Source organism: Coffea eugenioides, chromosome 5 (assembly GCF_003713205.1).
Source record: "Coffea eugenioides isolate CCC68of chromosome 5, Ceug_1.0, whole genome shotgun sequence".
Taxonomy (NCBI): Eukaryota; Viridiplantae; Streptophyta; class Magnoliopsida; order Gentianales; family Rubiaceae; genus Coffea; species Coffea eugenioides.
The window spans coordinates 43,333,206-43,343,476 of NC_040039.1; positions in this window are offsets into that span (position 1 = coordinate 43,333,206).

Sequence of the window (10,271 nt, forward strand, 5' to 3'; positions counted from 1 at the left end):
CCAGGACTCCCAAGTATCAAAACATATTAATGGGTTTGCAAGAGTCTAATGCTCCAAATAACATTCTACATTAGCAATCCTACCAGCATTGAGATCGGAGTTTGCAATTTCGTGCCGTAAAATCATAGAATTGCAATGATGCGATTGAAAATTTAACACTTACAGTGCTAAATAATTTGAAAACCAGAAACTTCAGTTAATTTTTATGGAAGAAGATATCACTGAATTTCGCACTAGAAGATATCAACGAATTATGCCAGGATATGGCATGCTGCCACAATTAATTTGGCCTGAAAAGTGTTACAATTAGCATTAGGACACTTTAATCCAAATCGTGAGGGAGTTATGTATAGCTTTTAAAACTTCAGAAATGTTATATGAAAAAGCGCAAAACCTAAAGAAGGAGATAAAATGTGTTTTGCCCTTTTGTTCTTCAGTTTCCACCAAAAAAAAAGGGGTTACATCACCAGTTAACCTTCTCTACTTAACAAGAAGTTAACTGCTTTATGGTTATATAATGATTTGCCATTATAGCAGTTAATTAACAAGAAGTTAACTGCTTTGTGGTTTTAACAGGGAGTCAACAGCGTTGTTACCTTCCATTGCGTACTTGTGTTCATTAACCTAATTAACTCCACAGTTAAGAAAGGGAGATAGTTCCTGCCATGGTTTTTTACCCCTCAAAAATCAAAATCAATAGAGGGGTTTTCCACGTAGAAGTTGTAGTGTTCTTGGTTGTTCAAATTTCTTTTACTAGCTTAATTTACTTTGGTTATTGTGTGTTTTGACTTAATTTTTCCTTTAAGTTTCTTAATTTCTTTACACACACGAACCAATAAATGGGTAATCCAATTTACTAGCTAGCGAATTTTTTGGGGTACATCTTTAAAGTTTCTTCTTGTCCCACAATTCAAGAATGGTATTAAAATTTCTTCTTGGGAGAGTACGGATTAAACTCTTCTCCCATTGGAGAGAATCTCTCTCCATTACTGATTACACCTCAATAAAATTAATTTTAAAAACTATTTTTGAAAATCAGCTTTCATCATAATATGTTTCATTACTTGTGTTAGTTACACACAAAACTTCACATGAAATTGACCAAGTTTTACCATCTAATTAATCATTGTAAATTTTGTCATAATGTTATCCATTTTTCACCGCTCAAATGTTCCATGTAAATCAAATATTCAAAATATTCTCAAAAAATATGATTTCTCACTATATCGATCTAGAGATCAAAAGAAAAATAATGACACAATTACATAATTTTATAGCATTATATAAATTTATATATGAATAAATGGAGAGACCAATGGAAAGAAATCCAACAAAGAGGATCCTAACCCGGGAGGGTACTAACGCTAGTCATGTATCCAATTTTTGGGTCATATGATCTAATTGCAAGTCTGAAGGAATATCTGACAATAGCTTTTTCTTCTCATAGTAGTAGTTTTTGCCCTTTTCAGCACACTTTGCACAACCACCTTTGACATAATTGCCACAGTTTTCATTCTCAATGAACAAAATTTGGTATCAACACTATTGTACAATGTAGGGCTTTTCAACACTGCCCCCAGACATCCATACAAAATAATGGGCGTAGCCCAGCAATAACAAGATACAGCTAAATGATTTTCACCATCAACAATTAATGTTAAATAATACCTATTGAAGAAGCACGGAACTTCCCCGGACCGAGCTGACCTGATGAGTTCGGCGTGCTGATGAGAAGAGCGCGTCCTAAGCCTGCAAAACGAACAAGAAAGTGATCCAATGGGGAAGCCCCGAAGTCATCCCCGAGGGCACTCCGACGGTCAAGTTAGTTTTCCGGTGAGTGAGATTCACGGGAAGTAAAACGGTCGAGAGTAATTGTCCAACAGTGAGCGTACCTTGCGCAGTCAGTGTGCGTTATGATTTATACCTGCTTAGGAGTCCGACCTCCGTACGTTTCGAGACCTGCCCAGAATATCCTCAATCCCGCACTGAGGGGGAGCAATCCCGACCTATGCGGGATTGTTCTCTGGAGCCCCTTGGAACCCTAACGGCGGAGGGCCGCGGGACGGTTTCCATGGGCCCGAGGTCTAAGCCCAGCTCGGGCCTCCCTGGGCTGCCACGTGTATAGGCTCAGGACGGAGCCTCTGCACTAACTCCCTAGATTAGGTAGGGCTTCCAGGCAGACCTAATCTATGCCCTTGTCACGTGAGAATCCAGCGTCGCACTGCTTTGCCGCGGTCATATCTGGTACAGTGCTGTCATTGGGAAGCAGCGTCTGCGTCCTTTCAGTTGTCACGTCTTTTCGGTCTCCGTACCGCTCTTAAATGCGTTCACATGGGGTGGTTCAAATTCAAGCAACCGTTTCCCCCCATTCTGCTCCCTATAAATAGGGATTCCCAAACTTTCTCAGACTCTATTTTCCATTTTTCCTCCCTTCGTGCATTTTCAATTTCCAGCAACAAGACTTCCGGCTTCCAGCACCCAGATTCCGGCGACTCCTTCATCCTTTTTCCCACCCCACTTACCAGTAAGTCTTCTTTTCCTCCTCCTTCGCATTTTCTTTTCCTCTTTGGCCACCTTCTGCATTTTATGTCGGATCGCTCCGGCGTTACTTCTACCGCATCCCAGGTTTCGACCCGTCGTAGAGCCCCCAGAATCCTCATTTCTTCTTCATCTTCATCCTCATCTTCATCTTCATCTTCTCCTCCCCCTCTCTCTTCTTCTTCTGCTTCTAATCCCAACTTCCTCATTCCTGACTTGTTCGAGCCCATTGACATCATGAGCTCTCCATCTGCCCATTCTACTTCTGCCCGACTCTTGGAGGAGGTGGCCGATTTCGATGCCCTCATCGAGCAGCAAGCCACTTCTATCCCCTCCCTCGAGTCTCCACACGACTCCCCTGGCGGAGTCCAGGGGGAGTTGGGGAGGACAAGGACTCCTCCGAGGGGACCCCTGCTTCCGAGTAGGGGGATGATTCTGAGTTCAACTACGGTCACCCCGACCGGCAGGAGGTCACCCTCTCACCCGAGGTAGTGGCCGAGCTGGCCGGGTCTTTTTCCATCCCTCCGGCCTTCGAGCTACGGGCCGCCGGACCCAACGATCGAGCCTGCCGACCTCCCCCTAACTTTGTAGCCATTTACAGGGAGCAGCTGATCGCTGGGCTCCGGCCCATTCCTCCAGCCTTGGCGGAGATCCTGAGATACTGGGGGCTCCGGATCACCCAGGTCCACCCCAACTCGATCAGGATCATCATTGGATTCCTGATCTACTGCCAGATCTGTTCCATCCCCTACTCACTTTCCCTCTACCGGGCCTCTTACATCCTCAAACTCTCCCTCCCTGGGTGGTACTACTTCTCCCGCCGAGGGGCTAACCAAGTTCGGGGGGAGGGGGAAGGGCACCCAGGATCTACTCTATGGGGTCCCCTCTTCCATAAAAAATTGGAAGGGGGACTTCCTCTTTGTAAAATCCATGAACTTTCCCCCGAACGTATGGAAAGTCGGGGAGGTCGACTCCGACCCCTATCCGGAGGACCTGGACCCCGAGACCCTCGGCCAACTGATGAGCTCCAAGGTGAAGCTCTATGCCGTCAAGTTCTCCACCGAGCAGATCTCTGCGGCCGGGCTGATGGGGACGTCCGAGTCCCCTGGAGAGGTGGTGGCCTCCCCTACCGACCTCGAAGCCTGTAACGCCGACTCTGTCCCCGTAACTCGTTCTATTTACATATATACTATATTTTTCCCCACTGACCTGTTTTGGCTGACCTGGCTATGTTTGATGCAGTGAGGAAGCTCTCCAGGCTGTTGGGCGCGCTGACCGAGTAGGTCGCCCCCACCACGCAGCCAGAGACAGCGAAGAAGGCCTCCGAAGCCTCTCTGACACCTGGGGGCAGCTCGGACCCTCAAAAGGAGGCCTCCCAATCTCAGTCCCCCTTCAAGCAGGTCGCCGGCAAAAAGAATGCGACGGGGCAGAAGAGGGGACGAGAGGACGAGCCTGCCCAACCCGGAAGAAGCCGACGCAAGCCCCAGCGCAGCGCCCTCTCCTGCTGACGTCGGGGGGCCCTGTCCACCTGGGGGTTGGCTCCGCGGAGGAGCACGCCCGGGAGAGCGCTCCCCCGAGCTTGTGGCACTTCCGCCAAATGGCCCCCACGAAGCCGGGGCAGGCCCCCACGATGCACGACCCCGGCCACTTCTGCCCGTCTTGGGAGCTCTCCATCAATGACGGAGCCCAGTTCCCCGAGGTGGCTCGCGAGCTGGTCACGGGCTCGGTCCTCTCTCGCGACAGGAGGTGGATGGAGTTGGCCAGCCCGTCCGAGCTCCAGGACATGTACTACACCGCCCAGACCCAAGTAAGCCCTCTCTCACTTAGGCCCCTTGGGTCCCTGTTCTTTCCCTTGATGGAGTTGGTGATATGCTAACTTTTACTGTCCTTTCCTTAGGCCAATGCCACCGGTGCTTCCCTGGTGACTCGCTTCTCCGAATTGTCTCCCGATTTGGAGAAAATGTAAAAGAAGAATCGGGAGACCGAGTAGAAACTTCTCAAGCCCCTTAAGGAGGTAGACTCCCTTAACGCCAAGTTGGGCAAGACGGAGAAGGGGCTGGAGGAGGCCCAAGTCCAGCTCGCCGCCACCCTGTCCGAGTTGGACCAGGAGAAGAAGGGCGTGGCGAAATTGAGGGAGGACCACGCCATTGAGCTCTCCGGCACCGTCAGCCGGGAGCTCAAGAAGGCTGTTCGGGAGTTCATCTCCTTTGAACAGTTCGCCAAGGACGTGGCCCTCCTCAACCAGCCCATCCTCCAGGTCGGCGTCACGCGAGCCCTGGACCAGGTGAAGGACCTCAACCCATCCGGCTTCAACTTGGCTGACTTCAAGGACTACAACCCCGCAGCCGAGGGGAAGCTGGACTGGCTCTTCGACGGGTACTGCAAAGGGCATGCCCTGAAGGACTTGGTGGGCAGGAGCGATGTGGGGGTCGAGCTGGCGGAACTTCCCCTGAAGGAGGAGGAGGCTCATGGCAGGGCTTCCGGGAAGGAGCCAGTAGCTTAGGGCAGCGGCCACTCCAGAAACCCTTTTCATCCTCTTATAAGGATGTGGCCATTCCCCGCAGCTCATGATCTCCATAGATATCCTTTTTAACAGCCTTCTCCATACGCCTCTCAACATGTTTAAGGAGTACCATCAGCTCCCGCCTCAAGCAGATCGCCAGCAGAAAGAAGACGTAGCTAGGTTTTCCTTTCCTTTTATAGCTCGGTAGGCTTTGTAATAGATAGTTTTTGAATGTACACATGAAATATCATTCAATGAAAACCACCTAATTTTGACTTTCAATTTTTGCCTGCTACAGATCTTAATAATCGAAGTGGCCTCCCTGGGCCGAACACCAATCTTTAAAGGCAGCCATGCCGACCTCTTGGGTCGAGCATCCGCCATACTTTAAGCCAACAACTAAGTTGTCAGGAACGCCAAACCACCAAACTATCAGGCCGATTTAATATTCGAATTCTATTAACCGGAGCGATGCACCGACCTCCTGGGTCGAACACCAAACTTCCAGGCTTCAAGATACGCCGACCTCTCGGGTCGAACGTCAAACCTGATTTACTGAAGCAGCGTGCCGGCCTCTTGGGTCGAACATCGAGCCCTAAGGTTTTTGAGCTGCGCCGACCTCCTGGGTCGAGCACCAAAATTTGAAAGGCAATCGTGCCGACCTCCTGGGTCGAGCGCCGATTTCTCAGATTTGGAGGGCATTCCATCCGTTAGCATTTATGCCGACCTCCTGGGTCGAGCGTCAAATTTGAAAGTGATCATGCCGACCTCCTAGGTCGAGCGTCGATCTCTCAAGATCTCCCACTAGGACACTTAGCATTATCTGAGTGTGCTAGTGTAGAAGTGAAAAGTTAAACAGCATTGATAATGAGAAAGGATTTAAAACGTGAAAACTGAGCATTTATTTAATGATGAAATGGTACTAAAATTCCAAAGAATACAGTAAGATACCCTGGACCAACCTATCTTACGAACAGCCGCAAATTCGAGAAGTGCCAAGTGCGGGGTACCTCTACTCCGTCTAATTTCGCAAACTTACAGTACCGAGCCCGGCTTGTCTCTAAGACCTTGTACGGTCCTTCCCAGTTTAGATCAAACTTGTTGGAGTTATGAGCTCGGCTGACTGAATTCTTTCTCAGGACGAGGTCCCCTGGCTGGTACTACCTATTCCTCACCCTTGCGTTATAATAGCGAGTGAGTTGGCTCTTGTACTTAGCTATCCGTATTGCTGCTTCCTCACGCTTGGCCTCCAGCAGGTCCAAGTTGCACCTCAACTCCTCTTCGTTGGCTGTCGCGACGAAGTTCTGTGTTCGAGGCGAGGGAAGGCCGACCTCCGCGGGCACCACCGCCTGCGCCCCATAAGTCAGGGAAAACGGGGTCTCATGAGTGGCCGTTCTCGGCGTAGTGCGGTAAGCCCAGATGACGCTAGGAAGTTCATCTAGCCAGTTAGACTGGGTTAGTTCCAACCTAATCTTCAGCCCTTGCAGAATGGTTCGGTTAACATTCTCCACCTGACCGTTGGCCTGGGGGTGTCCGACTGAGGTGAAGTGTTAGCTGATCCCGAGCTTGGCGCACCAGCTTTTGAAGGGATTTTCAGCAAACTGTCGCCCATTATCGGATATCAAGACATGCGGGATCCCGAAGCGGCAGACGATGTTCTTCCAGAAGAACTTCTGAATTGCCTTTCCAGAGATAGTGGCCAGAGGTTCGGCCTCCATTCATTTTGTGAAGTAGTCGATGGCCACCACGAGGTGTTCGTACCTTCCGGGAGTTCGGGGAAAGGGACCCAAGAGGTCTATTCCCTACTGGGCAAAGAGCCAAGGACTGTAGATGGGGACCATCACCCGAGCGGGCTGGTGGCGCAGCTGGGCGTGCACCTGGCAAGCTCGGCATTTCTGAACAAGGGCGGCAGCATCTCGGAATACCGAGGGCTAGTAGTAGCCTAGGAGCAGGCATTTTTTGGCCAACACTCGGGACCCCACATGTGCCGCGCACAGGCCTTCGTGCACTTCTCGGAAAACATAGTCGCCCTCCTCAAGAGTTACGCACTTTAGCCAGGGAGACAAATATGACCTCCTATAGAGGGTCCCCCCAACGTAGGCGTACTTAGAAGCTTGAAACTGGAGTCGACGAGTGTCGGTTTTATCCTTGGGGAGGACACCCGAGCTGATGAAGTCCACAAGAAGAGTCATCCAAGAGGCCGAGCTGTCTATAGCCAGGATCTGGACCTGGCCAATGCTCTTTTGCTTGACTACCTCCACCAGGACTTCCTTGCTCAGGTGGGCAAACGAGGAGGACGCCAGTTTCGACAGGGCGTCCACCCGCTTGTTCTGTGACCTCGGCACCCACTCAATTTCGAAAATGTCGAACAGTTTCATCGCCTCCTGCACCTTAGCCAAGTATTTTTTCATGACATCCTCCTTAGCCTCGTACTCCCCGCGGACCTGGCAGACTACTAGTTGGGAGTCACTCCGGACCCTGATCGCGGTTATACCCATCTGGTAGGCTATCGGCAACCCTGTCAATAGCGCCTCGTACTCAGCCTCATTGTTGGATGCCGGGAAGTCAAATCTGAGAGCGTAGGTCAGCTCCTCCCCGGTGGGCGAGGTGAGCAGCAAGCCGGCTCCGCTCCCTTTCTTGCTCGAGACCCCATCCACGAACAGCATCCACGGCTCTCCCGGCCGCACCTCCTTGGCCGGAGGGCTTGGCTCAGCCACGGACAGACTGGCTCCCTCGGCAAGGAAGTCTGCCAGGGCCTGGGCTTTAATAGCAGTGCGAGACTGGTAGCCGATGTCGTGCTCGGCCAGCTCGACGGTCCATTTGGTCATCCTACCGGAGACGTCGGGTTTTGTGAGTATCTGTCGTAAGGGCTGGTCAGTCAGGACGGTGATGCTGTGGGCCTGGAAGTAAGGTCGGAGCTTCCTGGCGGCGAGGACCAGTTTTTCCGCCGGCGTGTACCGCGTCTCCGGCCCTTGTAAAGCTCGGCTAACGTAGTATATTGGCCTTTGAGCCCCCCTGTCCTCCCGCACCAAGACCGCGCTAACGGCCTCGTTGCAAGCAGACAAGTATAGGAACAGGGTCTCTCCCTGCTCCGGGGCAGTCAAAGCAAGCAGCTCAGCCAAGTATGCTTTTAAGTCGGTGAAGGTTTTCTGGCATTCCTCCGTTCATTGAAAGTCCTTTGGTGCTTTCAGAATCCGAAAGAAGGGCAGCCCCCTTACCACGGAGCGCGAGAGGAACCTATTCGGGGCAGCCATCATTCCCGCGAGCCGTTGGACCTCCTTGACGGTCCTCGGGGGGGCCATGTCCATGATGGCCTGGAGTTTATCCGGATTGGTCCGGATCCCTTCTTGAGAGACCAGGAAGCCCAGGAACTTTCCCGACGTAACCCCGAAGGTACATTTCTTCCGGTTCAGCCGCATCTGGCTTTCCCGTAAGATGTTCAGGATTTTCCTCAGGTCGGGGACGAGCTGCTGATCAGTCCGACTCTTGACGATCATATCGTCCACGTAGATCTCCATATTCTTGGCGATCTGATTCCGGAACAGATTGTTGACCAGACGTTGGTAGGTAACTCCGGCGTTCTTTAGCCCAAACGGCATGGTCCGGTAGCAATAAGTTCCCTCCTCGGTGATGAAGGAGGTCTTTTCTCGGTCCTCTTCGGCCATCTCTATCTGGTGGTATCCCTTGAAAGCATCCAGAAAACACAAAATGTCAAAACCAATAGTAGAGTCCACTAACCTGTCGATCTTTGGCAAGGGAAAACAGTCCTTTCGGCAGGCCTTGTTAAGATCTGTGAAGTCCACGCACATCCTCCAAGACTGGTCCTCCTTCTTCACCAGGACGGGATTGGCTAACCAGATCGGGTAATATACCTCCAAGATGATTTTGGATTCTAGCAGCTTGCCGACCTCTTTCCTGATCACCTCATTCCTCTTTGGGGCGAAACTCCTCTTTTTCTGCTTCACCGGTTTGAATCGGGGATCCACGTTGAGGTGGTGGACGGCCAGATCTGTCGGAATCCCGGGCATGTCTTCTACCGTCCACGCGAAGACCTGGGCGTACTCCCTTAGTAGGGCCTTCAAGCCCTCCTTCTCTTCGGGGGATAGCGACGCACCCACGCGGAGGACCTGGTCGGGCCGGTTCTCTCTCAAAGGGAACTCCTCGATCTCGTCTTGGGTGCCCAGCTGTCGGGCCTCCTTCCCCGAGATGTAGCGCTCCAGGCTGGTCGTCTGAGCGACCACCTTCTCATGTCCCTGGAGCACGGCCAAGTAGCAAGCTCTGGCCACCTCGAGATCTCCATGTATCTCGGCTATTCCTCCCAGGTTGGAAAATTTGACGCTGAGATGGAGAGACGAGGGGATGGCTCGGAGGGCATTCAAAGCGGGCCGTCCCAAGAACACGTTGTATGGGGATTGTTGCCTGACCACCACGAAATTGACAGGGATGGTCCGGCATTTGGGCGCCTGCCCTACCGTAACCATCAGGGTGATCATCCTCTCCGGAGTGATGGGAGGTCCCGTGAAGCCCACCAGGGGTGTGCGAACAGGGGTTGGCTGTCCGTCCTCCAAGCCAAACTCCTTGAACACCCGGTAGAACAGGATGTCCACTGCGCTCCCCTGGTCGACGTACACTTTCTTCACCCGGTGGTTGTTGGTCACGACGTCTATCACGATGGCCTCGTGGTTTCCGGACGCCAGGGGAACCGCGTCCCTTGGCCCGAAGGTGATCTCCTCGTCCATACGCAGGCGCTTCAAGGAGTCATCCCCCTCCGGAGGAGGTCGCCTGTTCTTCCGGGCTGCATGGCTGTCCCCCCCGTGGGGCCCCCAGCGATGGTGTTGATTACCCCTACTAAGTTCTGGGTGTCCTGGTCGGGGGAATGGCCCCGAGGAGCGTCACGCCGCTCAGGGCGGTCTCGACGCTGGCCCTCGCCACTGTCTCCGCGGTAGGGGCGTCCTGGCTCCTGGCCTGGTCGATCTTGTCGCACGAATCGCCCCAGGAAGCCGCGTTGGATCAGATCTTCGATCTCTTTTCGCAGGGCCCAACATCCCTCCGTATCATGCCCCACATCACGGTGTAAGGTACAATACCGGTTCTGGTTTCTCTTGTTCCGGGGTGCCCCATCTTGGGTAGCCGCTCCACTAGGCCCTCCGCCTCCATGAAGGCCAGAACCTGGGCTCTGGATCGAGTCAGAGGGGTGTAGCCTTTTGCTGGAAGCGACGGTGGAGCGGGG